The sequence below is a fragment of the Pithys albifrons genome, chromosome 1, assembly GCF_047495875.1.
Source record: "Pithys albifrons albifrons isolate INPA30051 chromosome 1, PitAlb_v1, whole genome shotgun sequence".
Taxonomy (NCBI): domain Eukaryota; kingdom Metazoa; phylum Chordata; class Aves; order Passeriformes; family Thamnophilidae; genus Pithys; species Pithys albifrons.
In genome coordinates, this window is record NC_092458.1 from 56,915,580 (window position 1) to 56,941,762 (window position 26,183).

Genomic DNA, 26,183 nt, shown 5'->3' on the forward strand with positions numbered 1-26,183 from the left:
TCCAGAAAGAACATGTTCACTTCCTGGCTAACCTAAAGTGAAATCACTCCTGCATTGCCTGCTGAAAAAAATGAACAGCTTGACAGGTAAGCCCTGCCTGTGACAGAGCCCTGGTGACAGTATCATACAGACCACCAGAGACAGGAGTGCCTTATTACTGAATTTCCAAGTGACCACGCAGACTACTAGTCTGTCTACTAGTCCTAGAAGACCAGAATACAGTTCAGTTTCACATGGTAACATTATGTATGTAAAGTCTATTTTAAGTAACTTTTTAGAAGTTTCTAAAATGTATTCATTATCATTTTTCTTCTCCTTCAAAGTATGTATAATTGAACTCCTGGAGTTAAGGCAGCCTGTCTTTTCAGGCAGAGATTCACAAGAAAAAAAACCCCAAACCTGTCAGTCAAACTATTTTCCTATTTTTAAAATACACTTTTATCATTGGGTCAAATTGCAGCAAGAGATGACATCTAAGTGTCCTTGGTTAAGTGCCTGGGTAATCTGCACAGCATTTTTTACAGAATACTGAAGCAATCAAAAGTCATACTGATCAAAATTTTATGCAACACAATCCAGTATTCTCTCAGTGACAGCTGTTAACTGAAACTCTGGGAAAGAGATTTCGGCTTGGTTTGTTTGTTTTAATTTGAGGTTTCTGGTGCTAAATTTTGCTTAAGAGAAAATCTCACTATCTCTTCTATCAACGTCCATCCGTCCTCACTCTGAAAGCTGCCACCCCTTTTAGCACATCACACTCAGGATATTTCCTCCAGCAACAAGCTCTAAATTGCTAGCGTGCTCCCTTCCAATTTTTCCATTCCTCTTAGTTTAGCTCCTGTTCTCCATTTACCTCATAATGCTTTCTTTCTCTTTCTTTATCTTTCTTTCTTTCTCTCTTTCTTTCTCTTTCTTTCTTTCTTTCTTTCTTTCTTTCTTTCTTTCTTTCTTTCTTTCTTTCTTTCTTTCTTTCTTTCTTTCTTTCTTTCTCTTTCTCTCTTTCTTTCTTTCTTTCTTTCTTTCTTTCTTTCTTTCTTTCTTTCTTTCTTTCTTTCTTTCTTTCTTTCTTTCTCTTTCTCTCTTTCTTTCTTTCTTTCTTTCTTTCTCTTTCTTTCTTTCTTTCTTTCTTTCTTTCTTTCTTTCTTTCTTTCTTTCTTTCTTTCTTTCTTTCTTTCTTTCTTTCTTTCTTTCTTTCTTTCTTTCTTTCTTTCTTTCTTTCTTTTCTTTTCTTTTCTTTTCTTTTTTCTTTTCTTTATATTATTTTGTTTCCATCCACTGCCTCCACACTTTACAACAGAGGCACATTTCTTGCCTTAATCTGCTATGGGCCATCCTCTCATCCAAGTATCTCTTCACATTATTGTTTGTTACACTGTGCTGTTTTATTAGGAAAGGGAAGGATTCACCTCACCTAACTTCTGCCAATGCAGACATCTATGCTTCAGCCTTCCTGATGCCATCAGTGCCAGTGGGGAGAACAAGATACTTCTGCCAACTGTTTCAGACACCTTCTTCACCAGGCAGCGAAGCACACCTTGGAGGTGCACATCTCATTCCTCTGACTAGAAGTCTGCACTGCAGTTTTGGATATGAATATCTGTTTTGTCAGACACCCACGGGATGAGATGAGCTGGCCTGAGCAAACTGTGCCTTGGGAGCTCAACCGTCACTCTGCTACCTGCATGCCATATGAATCCCGGCAAGACATTCAGTCCTGAGGGATTTGGCTCCTTTTCTGGATAACTCTGGCATAGTGAACTGCAGGAGAACAGAAAACGTGACTCAGTTTGCAATAACTCATGAGAATGTCCCAAATATAGATACATACAGATATTTAGAGAGAAAGAGAGATGGTTTGCTTTCTGGTATTTTTTCTGCCCATCCCCAGTGATTATACTAACATATGACTATTAGTGTTTGACAACGGGAACTGCCCACCCTAACACATTTCCTGCAACTGTGATGCTCTGCGTCTGCCTTTTCTCTGGAGAGAGAATTCATCCTGGACCTTTAATTCCTACTTCCAAATGAATTCCATCTCCTCAGCCCCACTTCTTTACCAGACACTTAACTTCCTGGCTCCTTGCAATTCCCATTTTGGGAGCCACCTCTTGGCTACCACAGTACCCTGTTTCAGCCCATCAGCCTTGCCAAGGCTCCCAGTGGTTTTCTTTACCATTCATGCCATACCTGGGGGCAGTATCTTTTTTTGAACAGGAAGTGAGGACAGCTACAGGGAGTTTCCCTTTGTCCTTCCTCTTTTCAGAGGTTGTTTGCTGTAGATAAATGAGAGCAAAGAGTATTTCCCACCTCCCACAGGAAAGAGAAGAACTTCCAGGGTCTTTGTGCTCCCTCATACCCAATAGCTTTCAACAGAGGCTGAATTAAGTTGCTAAGCAGTGCCAGGAATTTTGTCTGTTTTCTGAACAGTTGTTTATGGGACTACTGGCAAGTTACATAAACTTAGGATTATCACATACTCTGTGGGAACTGAGGGAGAAGCAATCCCACAGCTAACATAAGGTCAGAGCAGGAAAATAGCAGCTACTGTGCATCAGCTATGATCAGGCAACAAAAATTATTTTGATGCTTCTCCCTTGTAACTAGCTGTCAGGGGGTCAGGATAGAGGAGGCTTGAGATGCAGATCATGGTGAATATAATGATGCTGAAAGCCCTCCCTCCCTCCAGGTGGTCTTTCTGCACCTTTACCCAGACAACAATCCTTCTATGCATCTTTCTCTGAAACACCTTTCCGTATGTGCATTTCTTCAATTTCAGTTATAATTCTTCAGGGCAGAAAATCCTGCAGGTTTTCCCTCAGGCAGGGCTAAAACCTACTAGAAACCCATTGTTCCTTGTGCTGTGACTGAACTGATGTTGGCTTTAGCCAGGAGCCCCCCAAGCAGGGATGTCAGTGAGCCAGCAATGCTCTGAGACTCAGAGGCAAGGCCATCTCTTTGCCAGGCTTTTACATAGCACCTGGTGCAGCAAGGCTTTCATAGCGTTTGAGGCTTTTAAGATGCTACTGGGTTGTAAAACTAGGAATCGTGACCATCATAGCATCCCCCTCTCTCCTCATGAAGGCCTTCCACTCCTTTCACATAATTAATAATCCTCTCAGCCACCATTTTCCAAAGTGTTGTACATCTGTTTGTCTTTTCTTATTTGAATTATAACCTCTTCAGGGCAGAGAATTTGCCTTTATCTATGTTGGTAAAGTACAATGTCAATTGACTGCGCTATATAAATATTTTTTAATAACAAGGGTAATAACAAGAATAATGAATTTACTTTACTGTAACACAGTATTTCTAGCCTTCAAGATACAATAAGAAACATCCCAAAGTCAACAAGACCAAAAGATTTGCAGAACCTTTAACCATGAAGCGGAACCTTGAAGTCACTCTGTGAAACTTTGGTAAATTAGTTACCTATACTCACAAATAGCAGTAAGAATACTTGCAAACTGACCCTCTGGAAAATATAAAGCAGAACATAACCAGTGTAAACCAGTGAGAGCACTGCTTCAGATGTGTACTATAAGGGTCACAAACGGCCTGCTAGTTACTTTTTAAACAAATGCAATGTTAATACTTTCACTGCAATATTATGAATAAAGCATTTAGCCTGTAGCTATGAATATGGTATCTGATGGCTTTTGACTTGTTTGTTTATACTGTCATCTAGAAAATTTATGTACCATGCTCTCTTGGACTCAATCTTGACTTCACTCCTTGAACATGCAGAGGCCATAGTCCATGTGGAGGGCTCTGGGGTTCAGCAGTTCACCTCAGCTTTCCCGATGTACCTTGATGGATACAGGCAATACCCTCCCTATAGGAGCACAGAGCTCTTCTGGCACAGGGCAGGGAGAACAGGGTGCCAGGGTCAGTGTCTATGCCTCTTTGGCAACATCTCTGCTCATGATGCTAATGGTTTCTTTGCTCTTTAAAGGTTCAAGGTATCAAATGAACCAAAATAATGGTGATGATGCAAGAGATTAAACTGACAGGAGTATGAACTGCCCTTGTTTATCCAGGTGATACTACAGGAAGTGCAATGCAGATACATGTAGAGGACAAAGGCCTGTCCTTTGAATTTATAGCATGAATAGAAAACGCTTTGTGAGACTGCTATATTTCTGTCTAAAATATATGGTTTAATTTAGGAGTGCCCGAGTGACACTAGAGGCCTCTGATATATGTGTGGTCAGGTTAAATGACCTTTATGTACCTTCTTTCCTGAAGCAAGTGGAGCATTTTGAATGGGTCCCATTTATTATTCTTTTAATTGCCTACTAATATTTCTTCCAGTAGGAAAGACTAATAGAGCCGTTCTGTCTCCAAATGTCTTCCAAACTATCCAAAATGGCAATACGGCCAAAACAAATAAGGGGTCTTCAGTTCTCTAGAAAAGAAACAGAAAATGGACAGGGATCCAGGAGACTCCTGTTTCTTATATAGCTCTGCAACACACCGTTGGCAACTAATTTAAACTGTCTATGCCTTGATCCCACTCCCTTCATGAAATGGTCTGATTATAGTTTCTTTATCCCAGACTTTATTAGTCTTGCCTAGTCAAGTTGTTTTCTGCTTATGGGGTATGTTCGGCTTAACAGGACCATGTCCTGGGCCTGTAGATAACACAGGATTGCACTAGGTTGAGGAATATTCTTTTTCCCCATAAAAATCAAAACCAAAGCAGAGCAGAATAAACAAAAAAAATCAATAATCATAATTTCCAATGGAATCACTGTCTACCTAAATGTAGAGAAAATAGCAAGTTTCCTTTAAAAGCACTTGCAATGAAATTCACACTCTGTCAGGTGTAAATTACAGCCTATCTCTCATCTTGTTCTATCTACAGCTCCTTTCTTAGTCATGCATAACACCAGCGTACAAAAATATTTCCTGCATGTGATCAAGCGAGTATGGGCACATAAGATGCACACAAAATATGAGACTTAAAAAAAAATGTTTACTGGCATCTTGAAAGAAAACTAAAAGTTTGTAATCATACCATTTCTCACTGATTTACAATTGTGCTTGGGAACACAATTCAAATAAATCTATGAACCATTTTCTTTAAGAAGTTACAGAGAACTGAGATAGCTAAAAATAAATGACAGAAAGAAATAATAATCCCAGAAACATGATTATATTGTGCGATCACAGATATAATAGATCACTTAAATTAAGTCCTGACGATAATACTGTTGCTCAGTGGAAGAGGATGTGAAAGACACTTTTCTTTTTTCCCCCCAGTGTTTTATACATGACCTTCTAATTGCATGTTTTACAACATCTAATAGATTACTTCAGGCAAAATCTACACACCACACTAAACATTGCAGAAACTCAGTTTTATCTACACTCATCTTTGAAACAGTGAACTCCTCCTCGAGTCCAATGGGTTGGCGACACTGCGAAGTGCATCACTGGCACATGGTGAAGCATCACCGAGTCTAGGAAGAGGCACCAGATGGAGGTGCAGCGCACTGCTCTGTTAGTCTGTATTTCAGGGTACAAACAAGATTTCAACCTGGGTAGAAATTCAATGTTCTTAATCTTCTTTAGGACAACTGTGGCTGGGGGCAAGGAAGCCGCATATTTAGTTTAATTCTGTCCTAGTTCAGCAGGAGGGACCAGTTAACACTGTGTGGGGGGTGATCAAAGCTGTGTATTCTACCCTCTCTATTCATTCCCCAAGGACAATGGACCACTAGCAGCAGCTGCCCAGGGAGTCATTATCACCTTCACACCCAGCCTGAGGGGGCGTGGCTGCTAATGGGCCATCAACAGTTCAACAATACCCCATGGCTCCCAGAGTTAATCACCCACTGTGTGAGTCCCCGCCCAGGGGGAGGGACTGGGTGCTCCCTGAGGGTACATAAGTGGTGGGTAAGAAGACCTTGGGAACCTCTTGTTGGATCCAGAGGAGCAGCAGGACCTTGACAGGAGGAGATCACTGCTCTCGACCAGACCATAGCCCTCGCCTGCACCAACAGGTTTTCCACTTCCTTTTGCTCTGGACTTGGGGAAGCCACAGGGGTCTCAGCACAAGGGCAAACAAACCCCCTTGGGTTTGTGCCCCAGGACACTGGGTTATACTGCTGGATTTTTGTGAGTTGAAAGCAATTTCCCTTTTGTGTCAGTGCATTTGTTGTAATATTATTATTAAATTTTAGCTCTGACTTATAATCTCTCCTGTGGTGAGTTCATTTCCCCTGCAGGTTTGCTTTTAAACCAGCACAAATACCATGTCCAAAAATGCCTGAGCTAGGAATTCTCTCTTTCAAGTTAGCAATTTCCTTTCATTCAGGAGCAGTTAAAAAGTCTTAATTGTTAAACTATCTATACAAAGATTATACCTAAGATTTAACACTGATTAGCTCCCCAAATGCTTATCAGTTGATGAAGCCTTGATGTTTGCCACAGCTCAGAGAGAGAAGCAATAGTTTCGTAGATGATAACCAACCACTTTTGTGGGGCACTAGGGTTAGACATTTGTGTGTGAAAAAAAACAGCCTTGTATGATTTCTCAATGAATGAAAAGAGATGCCATACCTGCTTCATATGGCTACAGATGTTCTGAAAAATCTGTGGACAAGGTACCAGACTTCCCTGTCACATCTAGCACAGTTTTTTTTGCACTTTCAAGGATAAGACAATTAAGCTTTGACCATTAGCTTCCTAGTAATCAACATTTGGGCCAGTAAATTCAGTTTAATTGACGTTCACACATGTTTCTAAGGGAAGTTTAATGATGGAAAGATTCATGCTCCATCTCATCTCAGTGGTACTAAGATTCATGTATGCAGGTCCATCACTGAGAATGGCCTGGCCTCTGTTATCATTAATTGGAGCATATTAAGAGACTTAGCAGGAAAAAAATACCCAAATTTGAAATGTCAAGAGGCAGATCCATCTAGTTTCATATCCTGTAGTTATAATATACCTTAATTACAGTTAATTAGGAGATATTGTTCCTGGTGGAAGAGCATCTGACATAGTTTTCGTGGGTGATTAACCATAGAACAGAATTCAATGCATTTGTTGAATGTGGGATCTGTCTATTGTGACTATACAACTCTATCTAGAGTATCATTTCTATTACATAGCAAAATAAAAGAAAGCTGCAGCCAAAAATATTTCCCTGGCCCCATGATGCTTTAATATTCTCTGCTGCCTTTTTAAAATTTCTGCTGCTGGTCCCTTAGGACTCCAGCACATGATGCAGCTCCCACTGAGGAGGGATTCAGTCTTCTCACTGGGCTACAGCTGAGCCATATCAGATCCTAAATGAACAGCAAATAGAGGAAAAGGCTGAGGGAAAACAAGTGCTCCAGGAACTGATCTCTGGGGAAAAACGGTGAAGTTGGGCACAGAATCAGTGAGGGCTTCAATACCATTTGTGAAAGAGTAATCTTTGATTTATTGGAGGAATGCTATTAGCTGGAATCCTTTACCCATACAATGTAAAATAAACAAAGTAGAAACCCAAGCTGAAGGCATGAGCTCAGCTTCTGCTGGTGTTGATATAGTTTGTTCACACTCATTGATCTGTAGCTGTATATGATCCTGAAATATGTTTTGCTGGGCTGCCTGAGATCATTGCTCATGCTTAGAATAGAAATGGCAGGATTGGTTTTATCACTGAAAAGTAAGCAGAGTATGTCTTCTGCCTAAAAAGTGACCAAATTAACATTAATGAAGTAATCTTTCTCCTCAGTTATCCAAAAAAAAAAACAAACTAAAAAAAAAAGAGTAGCAGAATTGGCTAGATTACTTTTACTAGGAAAAGTCTCGGTTTTCACAAACTCTATGCACATTGGTTTCCTAAATGCTTGTTTACTCTGAACTGCAACAATTGTGATAAATCATTTGCTATTTACTCTTTAGTGCAACTACATGCTTTGGGCAAAGATTTTTGTTCATTATTTATTTATTTTTAAAAGCACAACCACTCTTTTAACACATTTTTCCATTCCCAGTGATGGATTTCATCTTTGATATGTGATCCAGTTATTTAACTACCTCTCACTACTTCTCCCATGAATTGTTTATACAGCAACTTGGCAGCATAATTTGCATATCACAGGAAAGATCCCATTACATGTTCCCAGAGGTACAGTTTCACTAGCTTTATCACTTTCTGCCACCTATGCACATCCCAGAAGCAGAGTGCCTGGTTAATACAGAAAGGAACTTCTTGGCTGCCAATAGTAATTAAACATTAATGGTGCAGTTACAACATTTTCAGCCACTCAAAATTTACCTCCCCGTTGTCTTTGAAAAACATAATACCTAAAAAGATATTTTTTCACACAAATTTTCCTGCCATAGAAAAATTACATAGCTTTACCTTTATTGAATTCTGATCAGCTGTTACAGATTTGACCTAAAATAATTAGACAAGGAACAAATGCACAAAGAAAAGAAGTTGGAAAGAAGAGAAACATGCTTAGAAGCAGAGTAACTCAATGTACCACAGAAGAGCTGGAGAAGACTTGGGGCTGGACACGGTATTTGCTCTCTAGACTCTTACTTGGTGACTGAATGGGACAATGGCTCTAACTGCAAGTTTCATGGTGGTAGAAAGCCCATGTTTGGGTGTATTCCAGATTAGTCGTCGCCTGTTTTATAAAACATTAGAAAAATGACAGTAGCGTAACTTTCACTGAGAGGAGCAATTACTCCAAGAGCGCTCTAGGAACATCAAAGCATACAACCACTAGGGATCAGGACACAGGAATTAAAGGGAAACCAGAACCACACCACAGTCAAACAACAATTTCCTTGCACAAAGCACTGCGGCCTCCAGTTTTTTCCCAATAAGCAGAATAACAGTCCCGTGCCTTCAAACAGAGTTGTCTAACATACATTTGGGGGGAACACACATTGCAGGTACCAAATCTTGTTGTCTTTGATTGTACCTGTGTAACTCCACATTGCAGTGAAATTTCAAAACTGCAAATTACATTTGGGTGAAATTTGGAGTCTGAGATCTAGAGTAGAATTATCAACAAAAAGAGCCTTCTCAGAAAGTGACTCATGCAAACATAGTAACACCTGCCAGTTGCATTCAGTGCAATAGCCAACCCAGCATCTTTCTCTCTCGCAATGTGACAAATCCACAAAATCACTAACACCATAGAAGGCTTGAAAAGAGAGAAGGGGTTGATACACTGACAAAACTAATGGGCTACTGAGTCAGTAGCCTTTGAGTCACAATGTCAGCCTCAGTGAAGAGTGATGGTAACTGGTTATATCCCATAGCCCAAGATTGCATTATATAGTGCAATAGCCAGCAGTCACAGTGACAGAGCAAAAGGCAGAATAAGCACAGCTGTGCCCTCAAGTCTAAGGATAGCCTGGTGACCAGGAAGGAAAATCAGAGCTGTTCCTGCCTGTTTAAAAGAGAGCATTTAGTCTTGGAGTCTGTCAGCATGATCCTTTTTGAACGCATTATGTTTACTGACATGCTACCCTGACATTTTCGTTTAGTAGTACAGAAAAAAAAAACCAACCCAAAAACAAAAACCCAAAACAAAAGGTAAGGTTATAAAATCAAGTATGATGTTTTCTGCATGTTTGAAGAAGTATTACTTCCACAGAGACCTGGAAACTGAAACAGCTGCAGCACTGTGACAGTACACGAAAACCAAAAAATGGAACTGACCTGGGTTTCACGGTTCAAGCGTGCTGTGGCAGGGATCCCGGCACTACTTCCAAATTCAAAGCTTGAATAAACACAGTTGTAGTTTCTTGAAGTGGATGCTTTTAATGTAATCTGAAAAGGGTGAGAGAAAGGTCATACTCCTGAAACCTATGTTTCTTAGGTATAAATTCTGCCTGGAGAAGCCCAGCTCGTGACTGTTTGCTATTAAGACTGTACGGGAGAGAGGGAGCGTCTTTGAGTTCACATACTTAATGCTCAGTGCTGTGTCTATGGAGTGGCAGGAAATAAACAACAGTGATGGGGGGTTAACCAGAGACCTGCTGGCTAAAATCTATATGCCTGGGAACAGAAGGGAGAGGGCTGCAAGGTTGGATAGAGTTCAATTTTTTCTAATAAGGGATCAGCCAGAGCTACCAGGCACAAAAACACCTGTCACAAGCTGTACCCACTTTCTATCTCCCCCCTAAACTCAAAATAGCAGTTGTGCATCATGTCATGTCAGTTGTGCTGAACTGATCTAGAACATCCTCATAGTTTCCAAATTCAGCACCACCAGAAAGCACCCGTACATTAAACAGAAGGAAAGCACAGAGAGATTAAATAAGCCACCTATGCATGGATCTCCATCATAATATCTAAAATTCCTCATAGCATCTCAAGATCTATTCTCAAACTTACTTCCTAAGACAGCTGTGTGTCTTCTGAAATAATACCACCATTCTGCCATAACTGCATCAAGGGAACATCCACACAGACAATGAGATAAAAGTAAAAATGTCTCCAAGCCTGATATGAGATGGTAGAAAATCCCTTTACTTGAAACCTGTCTACCAGAATTTCACCACTGCTCCAACACATTTCCTCTTCCTTCATAATTGACTCAGCAGACAGTAAAGGGAATTGCTTTTTGAAGCCACCCACTGTGTATGCAAACAGAGGTATGGAGCTGGGCATGGAGCACACCATGGGTCAGAAAATCCAGATGTGGGGAGGGTTTGAGAGAAGAAGAGAACAACTGCCCATCATACTTGGAAATGTGCAGAGGAAGAATGAGCAAAGCTACGCTTCAGAAGAGCTCATCCTGCTGCAACACGTAAAGGACACAGCAGGCATTTTCCAGAAGATCCATCCCAAGCACCAATATTGGCAAAAATCAGAGATGGCTGAAGACGTTTTGCTTCAGCTTCTTGCTTAGCAGCTTTTCTTAGAGAAGGTAACTTTTCTTAGAGAAAGACCTCTGTAACAGAATTACTGGACACTGAGGAAACATCAATGAAGCAATGAGGAAGCATAAAATAGCACTGTGGTTGCATGCATTTTTTTGCATACAGACTCTTTATAGATGCTAACCCGGGCAATTTTATATCTCTAGATATTTGCTCTATCCTTGTAAAATAAAATGGCACTTTTCACCCCATCTTATCTGGAATGGAGAACATGTTTGAATTATAAATTGTTTAGAATTACCTGTTAATACTGTTGGCTTTTCTATATCTGCTTGTGGGAGGGACAGGAGGGAGAAGATGGATAATACTTTACACATAAAACCATAGAAGATAAAATCAGAAAGCAAGCTTTGTTTTTAGCACATTTAAACTGGTCAAATGACATGAATCAGTGGCCTTGGAAGCAGATCTGCAGCTAAATGAAACCTTTTACCTGTCCAATCTATGAAATATTTATTATCTGAGGGTGACCAGAGATTCAGTAAAGCCAGACATGCAACGCAGAAAGCAGACCCTAGTTCATCACCTCCATGAATTTCTCAGGTCTTGTGGCAGCCAGATTGGATTTTGCCACAGAGAAAGGGAAGTGGGTTCACTAATGCATGTAAGGAGAAATAAAACTAGAGGAAAGCAATTTCTTAACCTTATATTTGATTTAACCAGATTGGTGAAGCAAAATGATGCTCCTATACTGTGTTTATTAAGGCTGGAAAATGTTATTTTCAATTAAGAGAGAAGAGCCCACTCTCTCTTTAGATAATTACTTTTCCAATAAATTATTCTTGGCCATTTGTTTCCCCATAAAAATTGTCTAGTGTTTTTGTCTTGTAAAAGTTGTTGGGTTGTTGCCTTTTTTTTTTCTTACTTTGTGTGAGTTGAAATTAATTTATTTTAGGGCTGAAACTTGGCAAAGGTCCAGACACAACAATCTGAAAAATGTTCACAGTAAAATTCAGTTATGGGACTCCTTGTTTATTTTATCTCAGAGTATCCTTAAGAGTTCGATCCTGTAAAATGGATCACAGTTGATGAAAAAGTGGGCATGTAATCCAGTTCACTTTATTTTTCAGGAAAAAGACTTTAGACATTTCTGTTGCTTCAGAGATAACCCTGACTGTGAACAAAAGCCAGAGCCATTATTTAAGAAAGTGCAAAATAGCTGCTTTCAGCAGTGAATCACACTTTGAAAAACATTTTTGCCCTTTATCACATTCATCTGTTTCTCAAAACCTTTGCCATCCTTACTATTGCTAAACAGCTTTAACATTTGCATTCTAAGGTGATGAAAATGTCTAATTAAGTTAAGGGGTAAAAATAATTACAAAAGTCCACTGTCATTATATCCTAAATTGTACCACAATAATGTATAATATTACTGCTAAATCTGGTGGGGGTGGGGGTGTGGGGGTGTGGGCGGGGGGTGTGTGTGTGTTTCTGTATGAAGTGACTGAAAAGTTGTAGAGAGTTAACACACAACACTAAAGTATGATAATTAATTTCAGTTCATTCAGACAACATAATTTCAATTCAGAATTTCAGGCTCTTGGGTGCTGCACAGGGCTTACCCTGTCCTAAAAATTAAGGCAGAAGTGAGTTATGAACAAGATGGGGAGGAGAGGAAGAAGAGCACAAGGCAAGAGGCAGCATGGTATCTGAATGGTGCCATTGCACAAAACTGAGCCACCAAAAAATCGATGCACAGACTGCTGGAAAATGGGGATTCCTGGCTTCACAGTGGCAGATAACATTTATCTCCAGCCTCTTTCACAACACCACAGACCTTAGAATATTAACAAGTCCTCTGTTCCAGTTATGCTTTTCTGGCACTAGTCCTGTGCCTTAATAGAATGCACCTCTGATCTTGGGCAGGAGCACTTTCCCATACCTAGCACATAATACTTATGCACTGAGGCTTTTCCTAGCCTCAGCCTTCATTTTCATTGCTTCTGTGCAAATTACTTCCTCCACATCTGTTAGTCCTTTTGCCCTCACAGAATGCTGTGCTTATGCTTTTCCAAGTTTGCCAGAAAGAGGTTGCTAGGCTCCAAGTGCACCAAAAAGCACAGAACGTGCCTTCTTTCCTGCCTTTCCATATGCCTGGAATATCCTCCTTCTTTCCCACCGTGGTACATCAAGTACCTTCCCTTTCTTTCAGAAAACTGAGAATCCATCTGTTCAGCAAGGCGCTCCATCTGCAACAACAGCAAGTCCAGTGATGTGCTGCCAATAATTCAACAAAGGGCTCCTCTAAACCCACTCCCCTGAGCCAGTAACACAGCCCACATCCCCAGGGTGGGGATGCTCGCAGACAGGAGGTGTGTGTGGGACAGGCGGGCTCTATTCATTTGGTTTTCCCATTTCAACAAGACACTTTCTCATACCCAAGGAAAAAGTCAGCACCATTTGGTAAATGCATTTCTGTTACATGCCTCCTACCAGAAGTGTTAATACTTGTGTCCTAGGAAGAGAAAAACCAAACCAAACCAACCAACCAACAAAACCCAAACAAAACAAACAGAAAACCAAAACAAAACCCCCACACACTTCATTGTGACAGCCACAAAGTGTGCACTTGGGCAAAATATAAGGGATGAAGATGGTAGGGAAGTATCTGAATCCCTTTAAGGGAGTTCTCAGGACTGTATCTGTGTCAAACAAATTAGTGAAAGGGCCTCGGTTACAAAGAAGGAAATCATGCTAAATTTTCCTTTCAGCATGAACTAGTGAAGGGCTGAGCTTCACAAACATGACTGGTAAGCCTGAGGGCAAGGATGAAGGAAGAGGGCTCAACAGTTTAGGCAGGCAGTTTTTCAGAAGGGACATATACAGCCCTTTTGCCATTCATACTTCTGTATCAGGTCTGAATACATATTATACAGTTTATAAATTATATATGCATATATATATATATGTAAATAAAACATATGTGAATTTAGACAGTTGCTTTTACAAACTTTGGCTGCTGCCATTGCTTCATAAGCTATCCTGTCTCAGGCAATTTTAAAGTCCAGGCTTAATAGTTTTCCATATGTGATTATTCAGGAGTTGATACATGCCGGCCAGAATGCTCCAACTGCATGTACTTTGGATCGTCCACTTTTCTGACGCTGTTTATCGGCTACACAGTGTTACATTTATGACAGTTGCAATCACATAAAAATGGCCAGCTGTTAAATTACATGAAAGTCCTAACATTTCAAAGGTGACAGTGACAGTATTATTATTATTAATATTATTTATTATTTTTCAAATCAGCAATTTCTTAATCATTTGAGCCTCTTCTTGAAAAACAGGAGAACTCTCTTCTCCATTGGAGCATATGATCTATACCACTTCAACTCTCTTATCTTGATATGCTTTTTAAATAATGAAAATTAAATCAAACCGAAACAAAGAACAACAAAAAACTTGGACTCAACAACTCAGTGTTGAGTTCAGCAGATGACTTTCATTGGTTTTGAAGAATAAAGAACACAAGATTGGCAGGAATGGTTGCCATCACATAGTTTAGTTTGATAGCATTAAACTATAATACATGTGCAAATTATAAGACTAAATAATCTCTATTTATATGCCAGGAAATAATCTAATAAATATGTTCAAGTTTCGTCTACTTTGGCTGCCACATAAATGGCAAAGTGTCAAGTCTCTTACCTAAAAATGCAGGCAGCACTAATGTGTCTGTGCCATAATAAGTTCTTCAGAGAAAAATCCTGATCCTTATCTACCAGAGCACAACAGCACATTTTGGAGATCAGCCATCTATGGCAAAACACTTTGGAACACGTTTATGGTCAGTCTGTCTGTTGAGCTGTGGCCTGTCTTGGCCTGTCAAGGTGATCTGCAATGCCCAGAGCTGCCCTGCACAGCCACCCCCTGGCTCCAGCACTCCAAGTCCTCTACCGAATAGATCTAAGGAAGATGCCACATGAAAATAACAAAAGGCAAGTCCAGCTCAAATCAAAGCATCACTGGGAACTTAATTTCCAAGACAGGAAAGACAAAAGCTTTTGAAACAGAGGGCTGATATAGCCCAGGAGGGCTGGAGCACTGCTGACCCATGGCACAGACATACACAGTCCCATAAATCCTACCAGCTAAATTGGTAAGGCATGGCGGTATGGGGGGAATGTAAGGATCATTATCTCTTCTGTTATAGATAGGAAAATGAAGCACAGACAAAACCCCAAAAGTTACCTGTTGACGACCTGCTAAAGCAAAGCTATAAAAGGAATTTGAAATTAATCCAGATCTGCTGAATTTTAGCCTGTTTCTTCAACCATCTGACCAGCATCGCTCCTGGCTCTGAAATAAGCTTTCAAATCATAACTAAAGCCATTTATATGTCCATCATGTTAGCAAGGGAAGGAAGTAAAAAAGCTTTGCAAAGAATTGTTCAAGTTACTTGTCACGACAGAGATGAGCGGAACCAGCAAAGGTGAGGGAGGGATTTTGACACTCACCAGAGCATTTTCCTGTTCCAAAGAGGTGTTAATTGCCTTCTCATTTTTCTCTACTTCCTTCAAATCTCTGAAAATCCCTGTAATGTATCCAGCCCAGATTCCCTTAAATTTTGATCTTAGCAAAGTGTCTTATCAGTCTTTGAAAAGAGGGGTTACATTGGGCCATAAATGGTCCAGTGACTTGATGAGTGGGATGATTTGTACCATCCCATGACTTTGAAACATTCTGTATTTTCAGTCTTGTGAAGAGATATCCATCATACAAGCCAAGCTGGAAACTCCATGAGAGAAACTAGCCGAGTTGTGTTTCCTCTAGCATTCACACTTGAACTCTCCTAACTGTGTCTGCCACTGTGTCACTTTTTGTTCTCAGTGTACTTTGTGTCTACCAATGCCCCTGTGGTTCTTCCCTCCATAGATGTCACAGCCCTCTGCAGGAATGACACTTGGTGTTCTTATCATGAGTTTCTAGTGAGCTACCACTGCAATATCTTCCTTTCCAAATGCTGCTTGGAAAGAGGAGGGAAGATGCCATCAAAATGCATGAGTGGAACTATCTTGTACTAAAATTCTGTGGTAATCATGCTATACTGATCCTTTAAGCTGACCACAAGACTGCAAACCGAGAATGTAAGTGGTGCCAATAGGAGCAAGTCAGTGACACAAGAACTACCCCAGTGTGAGCTCTGTCAACTAAAGAGTGTCAAACTACTCTCTCACCTTCCTTTCTCTAAGAAAAGAACTATTTTCTGAAGTATGTATTTGTTTCCAAAACCACACGTTAGCACTGAAGCTGGATACAATGCAATTACACTGCATGCAATTAAAGTGTCAGCAGCAGCACAGTTTCATCTCCAACACACACCTGAAGGAACCATCCTCTACAGTTTTTTCAACAGTCCTTAAATATCCCAACACTCCAATGCAGTATCTTTCAGGCAAGTCTATATAAACTGTCTCCTAATAAACACAGGCATGGTGCATAGAGATATAACTAGCAAACCAATCAACCAACTAACCAGCAAGCTAACACTCTATACTTATACTTAGTCCCCAGACAGCTCAGTATCCTGTTTTAAATTATCTTTCTTCAAATAATTTCTTCACATTCCCTCGAACTTTTTTACTGCTTTGACTCTGTGTACAGCTGCTTCTTCATGAGACAATTTTGTTGCTCAGTTAACTATCACATTAATCAGGTGAATGTGTCTCCCTAGTATATCTAACAATTGCTCATTAAATCAGGACTCCAGTACTGTTGAAAAATAATTAAAAACCTGTTTCCAATAAACAAGCTATAAAGGCATTAAGGGCAAAATAGTGTGCAGGAAATGTATTGGAAACACAGGACAGAAAATTCTGACCAGGCATAGGCTGGGCCTATTTAGCTGAATACCATATTAATTGCATAGCATCAAGCTAATTGTAAAAAGAAAGTTATAAATATTCACTTCAAATTAACAATAAATGTATTGAGGCTGAACACAAGCTTCTTTTATGTTTGCTTCCTACAAATAGTCATGCAAAGCAAATTCAAAGCTTGCATACTCCATGATTTGACTCCAGAAAGGAGGTATAATTGATATGGGATTTACACAGCTTGATGAAGCAAGGGAGGCCAGACTCCCAAACTCTTTTGGATCCAGTACACAAAGTTAATTAAACAAATGGTAAAGGAACTGCAGTAGTTTTCTGCACCTTCTTCATCTAGCACCATGCATAAGGATACCTCATTACAGTTTGTCAGCAACTGAGGTGATGAGAGAAATCTGCCATCAGGCAATTCAAACAAATATAAACTAGAGATAATAATACTTCCATTGAAAGAACAAGAGACTAAATTTGTTGAGTAAGTAATTCCCTTTCCTTTAATTGCTACACACAAAGTGAAATGACACAGTGAGATCTTAGTGACCAGATAAAATATGTCATTTTCTCCCCACCCAGTGAACCATGCAGCACTGAACAGATGAGTCACCTTCCCCTGCCTGCATTAAAGGAGAACAACCGGAAAAGATTATAACTTCAATTTGTAAACTGAGCAATTTTAAATAAGCTCCAAGTCAATCACCTCATCTCCAAGTCAGTCACTGATGGCAGTAGCAACTTAGCAATAATGAGCTTTTATATTTTGCAATTCTTCTATATGTTTTTAGTTAGGATTGTGGTGGTTAATCTACTGTTCCACTTAATTAAATACTGTTAAAATTGTACTTTAAACTTCATCTCATATCTTACTAGCACAATTACAATCTATAAGTTTCCATTTTATATCAATCACTAATTTGCTCTCTGGCAGTGTAATTTCTTGTTATGAAGTGTTCATCTCTAACAAGTCAAGGTATCCTGAGTGATCCCAACACTACAGCAGCCATTTGCTGTGATGAAAACACGACCCTAGAATAAAGAATCAGTAGCTGTCTTTCTCCTGAAAGCCACAGTGTTGGACCCCAAAAGGAATCCCAGGGCATGTGACAGAAGTCACACAAATAGAGTCTTGGTATGGTCCTCCTAAACCATGAGTGTGCTAATGAGGTACGTGCTGAGGACACCATACCATCCTGTAATGCAGCTGATAAACAAGCAGTGGAACCAGCAAAGCAATGACCAGGCAATAGGCAGATGCTTATCAAAGCCACAGAATTAGCAAACAGAAAGAATACATTCACTATAGATGAACTTTCCCCCTCCTCTAGAAAGCAGATGATTCTTGAAAAATAACAGAAAGAAAAGGGAATGGAGAACAGCCTGACATGGAAGTAATAGATTGAAGTGAGACACTTATCTTGATTTTATATCTGGGTGCTCTTCGCGCATTACTGCAAGGTTTAGCTCGGCATTACCAGCTTACTCAACACTTACTCAACAGTAATTTCTGAGCCACAATGTGCGCTTAGTGTTTTTGTAGGTATTGTTTTACATCTGCACTTAATGTGTAAAGATTCTCTCTGCTGACTTGGATAATCCCAGCCTTTGTCAAAGGCATACATATATATATAAGCATTACCTACACACACATGCATGAGTACGTCTCTTCTGAGGTTTGCTGTTCATTAATATGGGGGCAAAAACTCTTTCAAATGGGATCTAAATACACTGCTTTTGGAAATCAGTTACGTCCTAATGAATAAATGCCAACCATCATCTATCCTAACTTGCAACATCTTGAAAATATTGTAATTCTGTGCAATGGTTACTCAGAGATTAAAACACATAGATACTTAGGGTATTAGGCATTTCTAAACAAAATAGTTAATTTTTCCTATTTTTGCTCAACAAGTAGGTAGAGGAAAAACTATTGAAAATTAAACACTATTGAAAGCAGTGCTTGCCTCAGAGTAACCTGTGTGTATAAAACATCAATATTTTTGTAATGAAAATGCTTCAGAAAGCTTTCATGGAAAACAAATGGAGTCTCTTCAAAATTACAATTTTGGCTGCTTACAGTTAAACTATACAATACATTTTGTTTTATGAAGCCAAAGCTCTATTCCTCAAAAGCTTTATTCAGTAGCCAAGAAAGCCAATGCTCAGAAAGTAAGAGTGAAACTTAACTGATCTGGTCACAATTATTTCATTTTCTTTTATAAACTTACAATGATCTTTATATGGTACTTATAAACAGCCCTTGCTGGCTAAGTTATTAAAACTCATGAAATCCATTTGGCCTTTACTGTACATGTTTCTTGCAAGAAACTTCAGTTTTCACAGCATTTTCTCCCTTCTCCCCAGGAAGGCAGAACTGTGCAAGACCTGTCCCAAATGAAAAGGAAAAAAACCCCAATAATTATAAAACCAGATGTTTCAACCATAGAATAATGTAGTAAGGAAAAAAAATACATACATAGTGTTTGTGGTACCCTGTTCTGGTTCTGTGCTGGTTTCTACTGTTTTCCAGAGAAGGACAGAAACATTTATTCAGATGTCACTAGCTTTAGTAAATTATTTAGACTTCCTTTGCAGCAGTTGAAAGTTTTGGACCCTCAACCTTCCCAGGTTGTTTTATCTAAAGTAGTGTTCCTGGAGTGTCTCTCATGGTTGCAGTCTGCTGAATCCACAGAATTAAGGAAGTTTCAGCTTTTTCTTATTTTCCTTGATCAGACATGTTCGTCCTGTTTCCAGGCTTTCATTATAGAACACATCTACTGAACTCTATTCAGATGGTTTTGGCTGGGATAGAGTTAATTTTCTTCACAGTAGCTAAAATGAATCTATGTTGTGAATTCAGTGTGTTATCAACACTGTTCTCAGCATGATGTTCTTGTTACTGCTGAGTAGTGCTGACATAGAGTCAGGGCCTTTTCTGCCTCTCACCCCACCTCACCAGTGAGTGGACTGGGGGTGCACAAGGAACTGGGAAAGGACACAGCCCAGACAGCTGACCCAGCTGATCAAAGGAATATATCACATATACGGGAAAGCCCTGCTTTCCTGGGGATGGCTGAACACCTGCTTGCTCATGGGAAGTGGTGAATAAATTCCTTATTTTGCCTTCATGCATGGCTTTTGCTTTATTTAGTAAATCTCCTATATCCCAGCACAGGAATTTTTCACTTTAACCCTCTGTACTCTCTCCCCCATCCCACCGGGAGAGGAAGTAAATGAGTGGATGTGTGGGGGCTTAGCTTCCAAATGGAGTTGAAACACAACATCCATATAAAACCTAGTGTTCATATTCTATGTATATATATTCCATATACATATTCCATTCCTTACTGTAAGATACCATAAAACATATTGTGTGTTAAGTAAGAAATAGTTTTCCCATGCTACCAGAGATTTTGACATACAAAGTTTGTGTAACCACCTTAAATCAAGCCAAAATTATTGATTATAATGTTAACACTTTATTAAACTGTAAGGAGAATTTCAGTTCATAATATATTTCATGTTAAAGTTTTAAAAAAAGTTTATAAATTCTCTACCAAAACATTTGTAGCAGAAATGTTTATCTTCCTAACTTTCAAACTCACACCTGGGATATTTCATTGGAAAACTGCTGAAAGCATTGTTGTATCTCCAACAGCATCAGTTTTAATTCTCAGTTTTTAACAAGTTTTTAAAAGTCTTGATGTTAATAACTTGCCAAAGAAAATCTTCTGTGGAAAAAGTATTGCAAAAGCACACTGCACAAAAGACATACTTTCCTAAGATGCAGATTATAAGAACAAGCAAGAAGAGATGCTTAAATTTATATGGAAAAGCTGATCTATCTGTGGCAATAATTACATTTATTAGACTTGAGCTTATTTTCAGCATGAATGCAGGCATGTTTTGATACTCCAAACAACCAAAGAATACTTTTATTTCCTTTGTTCATTAAAAAGAAAAGAGAGGAAAACACTACAAATAAATCTTATTCATGGGTACAGATATCTCAGCTCATAAAAGCAGTGAGCTCCCAGCACATGTTTTCTACTGAGTATTATAAACCAAATGTATAAAATGCATGGTTCCATAGAAAAGTATATGATTTTGCAGTTCACTGAATCCTTTCTTTAGCAACCTTTCTATTTCTCATTTGTGTAAGTAAATGAGAGCAAACCGAGTAGATTCTGAACACAGACAAAACATTTTCCCTTTATTTATGAGTTAGATGAAAACAGCAAACTACATAAAAGGAACAGAATTTATAGAAGCACAGAAGGGAGGCTGGGTGGGGTGGGGGGGGGGAGGAACGTGCATTTTCTGCAGTTAGTTCATGCGGTCCCTTGCTCTGTGGACAACTCTGATCCGGCTGCTCAAGACTGCCAAGTTTGAATATCTCCAAGAATGGAAAGTTCACAGCCTCTTTGTGCAACCTGCTCTAACGCTTGACTAAATTACAGTGATTTTTTTTTTACTTTTCCTAACACCCAATTGAGATTTCCCATATTGCAACTTGTGTCCATCTCCTCTCCTATTACTTTTCCCTTACAAGATACATCTGGTTATATCTTCCTTATATCCCTCTGAAGATAACATTTAAATCCTGAAGATAGCATTTAGATCTTTCCTCAGAATTCTTTTCCGCAAAAATCTCCTATGGCAAAGGTATTGCAAAAGTAATGCTTGTACAAAAGATATAATTTTACTAAGATGCAGAAGGTAACAGCTGAAGATAACAGACAAGGCCAAACAGACTCAGTTGTCTTAGTTTCGTCTTGTGTATCATATGCTCTATCAACACTCAAGAAATTTCTAAAGTGTTTGCTACAAAGACAAAACATACAGATGATATCCAAACAGTAGCCATGCCACTTGACAGATAATCATCTATTTCAAATATATTTGATCAAGTCCTTGGTTTACACATGCACTTGAATGAACAGTAAGAAAGGCAGAAGACAGGGAAAGTTGAGTATATCACAGATCTGTTTAGTTCAAATATCTCTGCTTTCAGTTTAAAGATTTTTTTCATAATTGGAATTTAAGCATCTCAGTCCTTATTATGTCACGAGGTTATACACTGATGGCTTCAGAAAAAAGTGTCGGAATGTCCTGGTACATAATGTGGTTTAAGACAAAATGGTACCTTACATGTATCTGTTCTACAACAGGAGTGAAAATCTTTAGATTCAATTTGCAAAGTGTTTTGTTCTTTCCTGGTTAGTGCACCCTGTGAACAAAGCACGGTGCATACAAATAGCTGGTAAGTGGGAGAGAGCACATTGCCACATTGCTGGCAAAGAACTGATCACTGAATTCTTATTAAAGTTCTAATGTTTAGATATGCCTTAACTTTCAGCTTTTAGCATTGGAATTCATCTATAATTCTGTGTACCTTTATTCTTTGGACATTTCATGATTTCCCTAGAGACTATAAGGAAAAAGAAGCTGTTTATACACACATCAGATTCAAAAATTGATTCACTTTCCAAACAGAAACATGGACTAATAGGACAGTGAAATTGTGAATCACATATTCTGTGGCTTTAAGGTAAGCTAATAAAATCATAAAATGAAGTTCCCTGGAGACACTGAAACCCAGCAAAGCATATCAGAGCATATTTTCTGAGTAATTGGTTATTTTTTGCCCAATGCAATGCGTAGTTTGAGTCAAACTTCGAATAATGTGATTACTTCTGTCATCATCACATAGTGATTTGACTGCATTTTAAAAAGGCAGCTACCAAACAGAGATTTGCAAGTGTTTTTTTAAAAACAACAGAGCTTCCCACCACTGAGCAAATTCCATGTTTTACTGTTCCCATTCCTTTCAAGCAAGAACTGCATTCACTATCTATTAGATATGAAGTGGTTCTAAGTCATTAGTATTACACTTTTTCAAGGATCTTATTTTTTCCCCTGTGTTTAGAGGGCATTCAGCCAGCAACATTATGCTGTGTGAAAGACATCTGCAAGAAATGTGAGCACACACAAAATTCCAGCTTTCAGACATCTCAAGCTAAATTACTAACTTGAAGTTTCAATATAAGCTTGCTGCTGTATGCAGCAAAGACACAGCACAAATAAAGGCAATCCTTTTTCCTGAGGATCATATTAGACATAACTAAAACAAGTTGCTCTTGAAAAAGGAAGTTCTCTTCTGCTGATGTCTCTATTTCTTTTACTAATTATTCCTTGAGTCTGCTGCATCTTCTGCAATATTGTGATAGAGTGAAAATTTGACTAATAAAAGCATTTGAAGGTCTCCTGTAAAAAAGGAGGAGGTTCTTCTGTTATTTTGATAAATTTAGATCAATGAGGGATAAAAAGTGGATTTAGTGGAAATAGAAAGTCTGACACTTGAGACATGGAGATAACAGAAAAATGTATTGTGCTTTATAGTATTCTCTCGTGACTGTGTGGATGACCAGACCTCATAAATATCCAGATGAAAAGGGAGATAACATCTTGCAAGTAAGGACAAAAAATCTTCACATGATTTCTCAGGAAGAGAGCTTACAGTCAGAGAGGAAAGTCACAGAAGGCTCAGATATGTAATTATAGTACTGGCGTATTTGGTTGGCTTGAAATGAAAGACATATTCTTAGCTCTCTAAAAGCTCTTAAGACCCTTCTTAGTTAAGGTCCCATGAACTTATAGTTATTTTGGAACAACTAGGTTTATGGCGAAGCTAACCTGGGAAGTGGCCTGTAGCAGATTCTCTGTCCTTTGCGTAGACAGAAACTTCAAGCTGACACACCGAGAACACACAAGGCAAGACAGGGCAGGGAATATGCTCAGCAAGTTTACTTACCACAGACAGAATGCAAACCAGAAACATGGCTCTGGATGACATAAGACAAACTACGTAACAAGAAATAAATTTGAGAGTTAAAACTACAGAGATAGAGAAGACACTCCACCAGTAATTTAGGTCACCCACGCTGGAGGTATGAAGGGAGGATCCCATGCCTTGTGGGAGTTCAGCTGTATGATGGAACATGAGGAAGAGAAATCCTAAATGAGATGTAAGAATGATGAGAGGAGGAGAACACAACCACAAAAGCAAAGGGAGGAGAAAAGGTCAATAAGACTGGAGGAAAATTAAAGTGAGGGACTTCTGAATATTCTTACAGTTATTATATAAATTACATACTTTATCCATCCTTTAGAAAGCTGTTTAAAGAAGAACTGCTTTATTGGAACAAATATAAAACTGTCAAGGTGCATGGGTAACAACATGGGTAACGTACCTGCCCTGCAACATTTACCATCAATCTGAGCTTAGTAAATCTCATCCATTCAGCCATAAATAACTGCCCAAACCTCTGCCAGATCGGCACTATTTCCAAATTTCAGCTATATTTACACACCCACAGTTAGCAGCTGACAAGTCATATATGAGGGAAATTGCCTCCCTCTAAAAAAGAGCTGCTGTCAGAGCTGCTCTGTTTCACATGGAAATAATTCAAAGGAGTTGTCATGAAAGAGCAGCTATACCCAGAATAGTTACCACAACAGACATTTTTACTCAACACCTATTGCAGTATTTTTGCAATACTTTTGTTCAATTGTTCAATGCTGAGTTAAGCACCAAAGGTAAGTATTGTGGATCTATTTTTTTAAACTCCTCATAACATCAGGAAGCTAGCCAGAAAAACAAAAATTTATTAACAAACCTCAACAAACAAACAAACAAAACCACCCAAAAACACTAAAAAAAAAGTTTTAAAGAACCAGAATAGAGTCAGTGAGTTTACTGTGAACCAAACTCTTTCCTGAGATCCAGGCATTGTTTTTAAGGTAAAACTTCAGACACAGGCAGGTAGACATTGCTCAGAGATGGGCCCTGTCTACCTTATTAGCTTCCTGATAAGCACCGTCAATGCCTGAAAATATGGGAATGAGATAAGGCATTTCACCCTATGCCTTGGTGCTGCAAAGCTGGTGGAGAAGAATAGGCAAACCCTCACATTTCAGTAGCTACCACCTTCACACCTGATTCTGGCAATGACTGCAGTTCCTCCCCTAGGAGGGCCCTCTATGTTTTCTTCTTCTAAATCTTCTTCCTCTTCCACTTTCAGAGTACCAAGAAGGTGAGGAGGCATCACTGTAGATGAATGTGGAGAATAGACAGCCTTTTATGAGCTCAAGTGATAATAAGACACTGGTGGTGAAAAGAGAAGTCTGCAAACTCCAGGAGATACGAGCTTTGAGACTGGTATCCCAAAGACAGAAGGTTGCACAAGGAGAGGGATTTTCTCAGCGAAAAAGAGAGGAAAAGTCTCAAGCACCCACTAATCATAGAATAACAGAATGGTTTGGATTGCAAGGGATCTTAAAGACCTCCTAGTTCCAACTCCCCTGCCACAGGCAGGGACACCTTCACGTAGACCAGGTTGCTCAAAGCACCATCTAACCTGTCCACGAACACATCCACAGATGCATCCACAGCTTCCCTGAGCAACTTGTTCCAGTGCCTGCTACAGCCTCCTGAGCTTAAGCCCCAGCCCCACTGCCTCTGCAAAGCTCCTCACTCCTTTTTCAAAGCTGTTCTTAGCCACGTTGCCTCATCCATTCTCTCTCTACACAGAGCCCATGTCTTGTCTGCCCTAGGGCATCTCCTGTAGCTCAGTCATTGCCTCAAACCGCTTCCCCTTATTGTTTGCATCCTAAGCACATCCTGCTACTGTGGAGTCTCAAGCTCTGTCTAAAGGGCCAGAAAACCATGCAGTGGTCCCTCACAGAACGGAATATCTGAATGGCACATGTCCCTCTTGTGACATGTATCACCCCTTTAGCTGGAGCCTTTGCAGTGACATGGCACATACTAAAATTCAGTTATACAACCCAAAATAGCACTTCATATTTTCTTTTTCTTTTTTCCAATGTAAATCCTGAATGGAAGTTTTCATAGTCTTGCTTTGAAAGTAATTTAAGTAACTGCTTCATTCCCTAATCTAGAAAAAGGGAACACCATAAAAGACACAGTAATTTTAGTTACTTACAAAAACATTTGTGGAGATTTTACTATCATCTACTATATGCGAGCTGTATCACCCCTAAGTAAGTGAATCCATAAAGAACAGATTTTATTATAAGGTAATATTAACCTGGGTGAAATAATCAGTATTCCTGAATCACCTCCAGTGTGGTTAAGGGAGGTACTTGTTCCAGATAAAACTAAGACAAAAAGATGACATGCAACATTGAAGACAACGTTTGAATTTGGGATAGTTACTGAACTTTGGATCCACTGAAAACAGTACAATGACATTAAATATAATACTTCCTTATGTGCCAAATATTATGTCTGGTTTTGTTTGGTTCACATAACAACGCAAAATAGAAGTACCCATTCTTTTCAAAGCAGCAATTCACAATTTCAGATAGCAAATATGAACAACTGATGTTTTACCTATATACATATATATGTATAATATA

The 26,183-nt window shown here is 39.2% G+C and overlaps 1 protein-coding gene across 9 annotated transcripts in view; it reads right to left on the reverse strand.

Annotated features, from left to right (window-relative positions):
* ENOX1 (ecto-NOX disulfide-thiol exchanger 1) overlaps positions 1-26,183 on the reverse strand; it is a 362,626-nt gene that overhangs the window by 140,616 nt on the left and 195,827 nt on the right. For 8 of the 9 annotated variants that reach the window (XM_071550726.1, XM_071550658.1, XM_071550676.1 and 5 more), the window contains one exon: positions 9,683-9,793. The exons of the other annotated variant lie outside the window; for it this stretch is intronic. The gene's annotated coding sequence lies outside the window, so the exon portion shown is untranslated. The remainder of the gene's footprint in view (positions 1-9,682; positions 9,794-26,183) is intronic. 9 annotated transcript variants of the gene reach the window in all.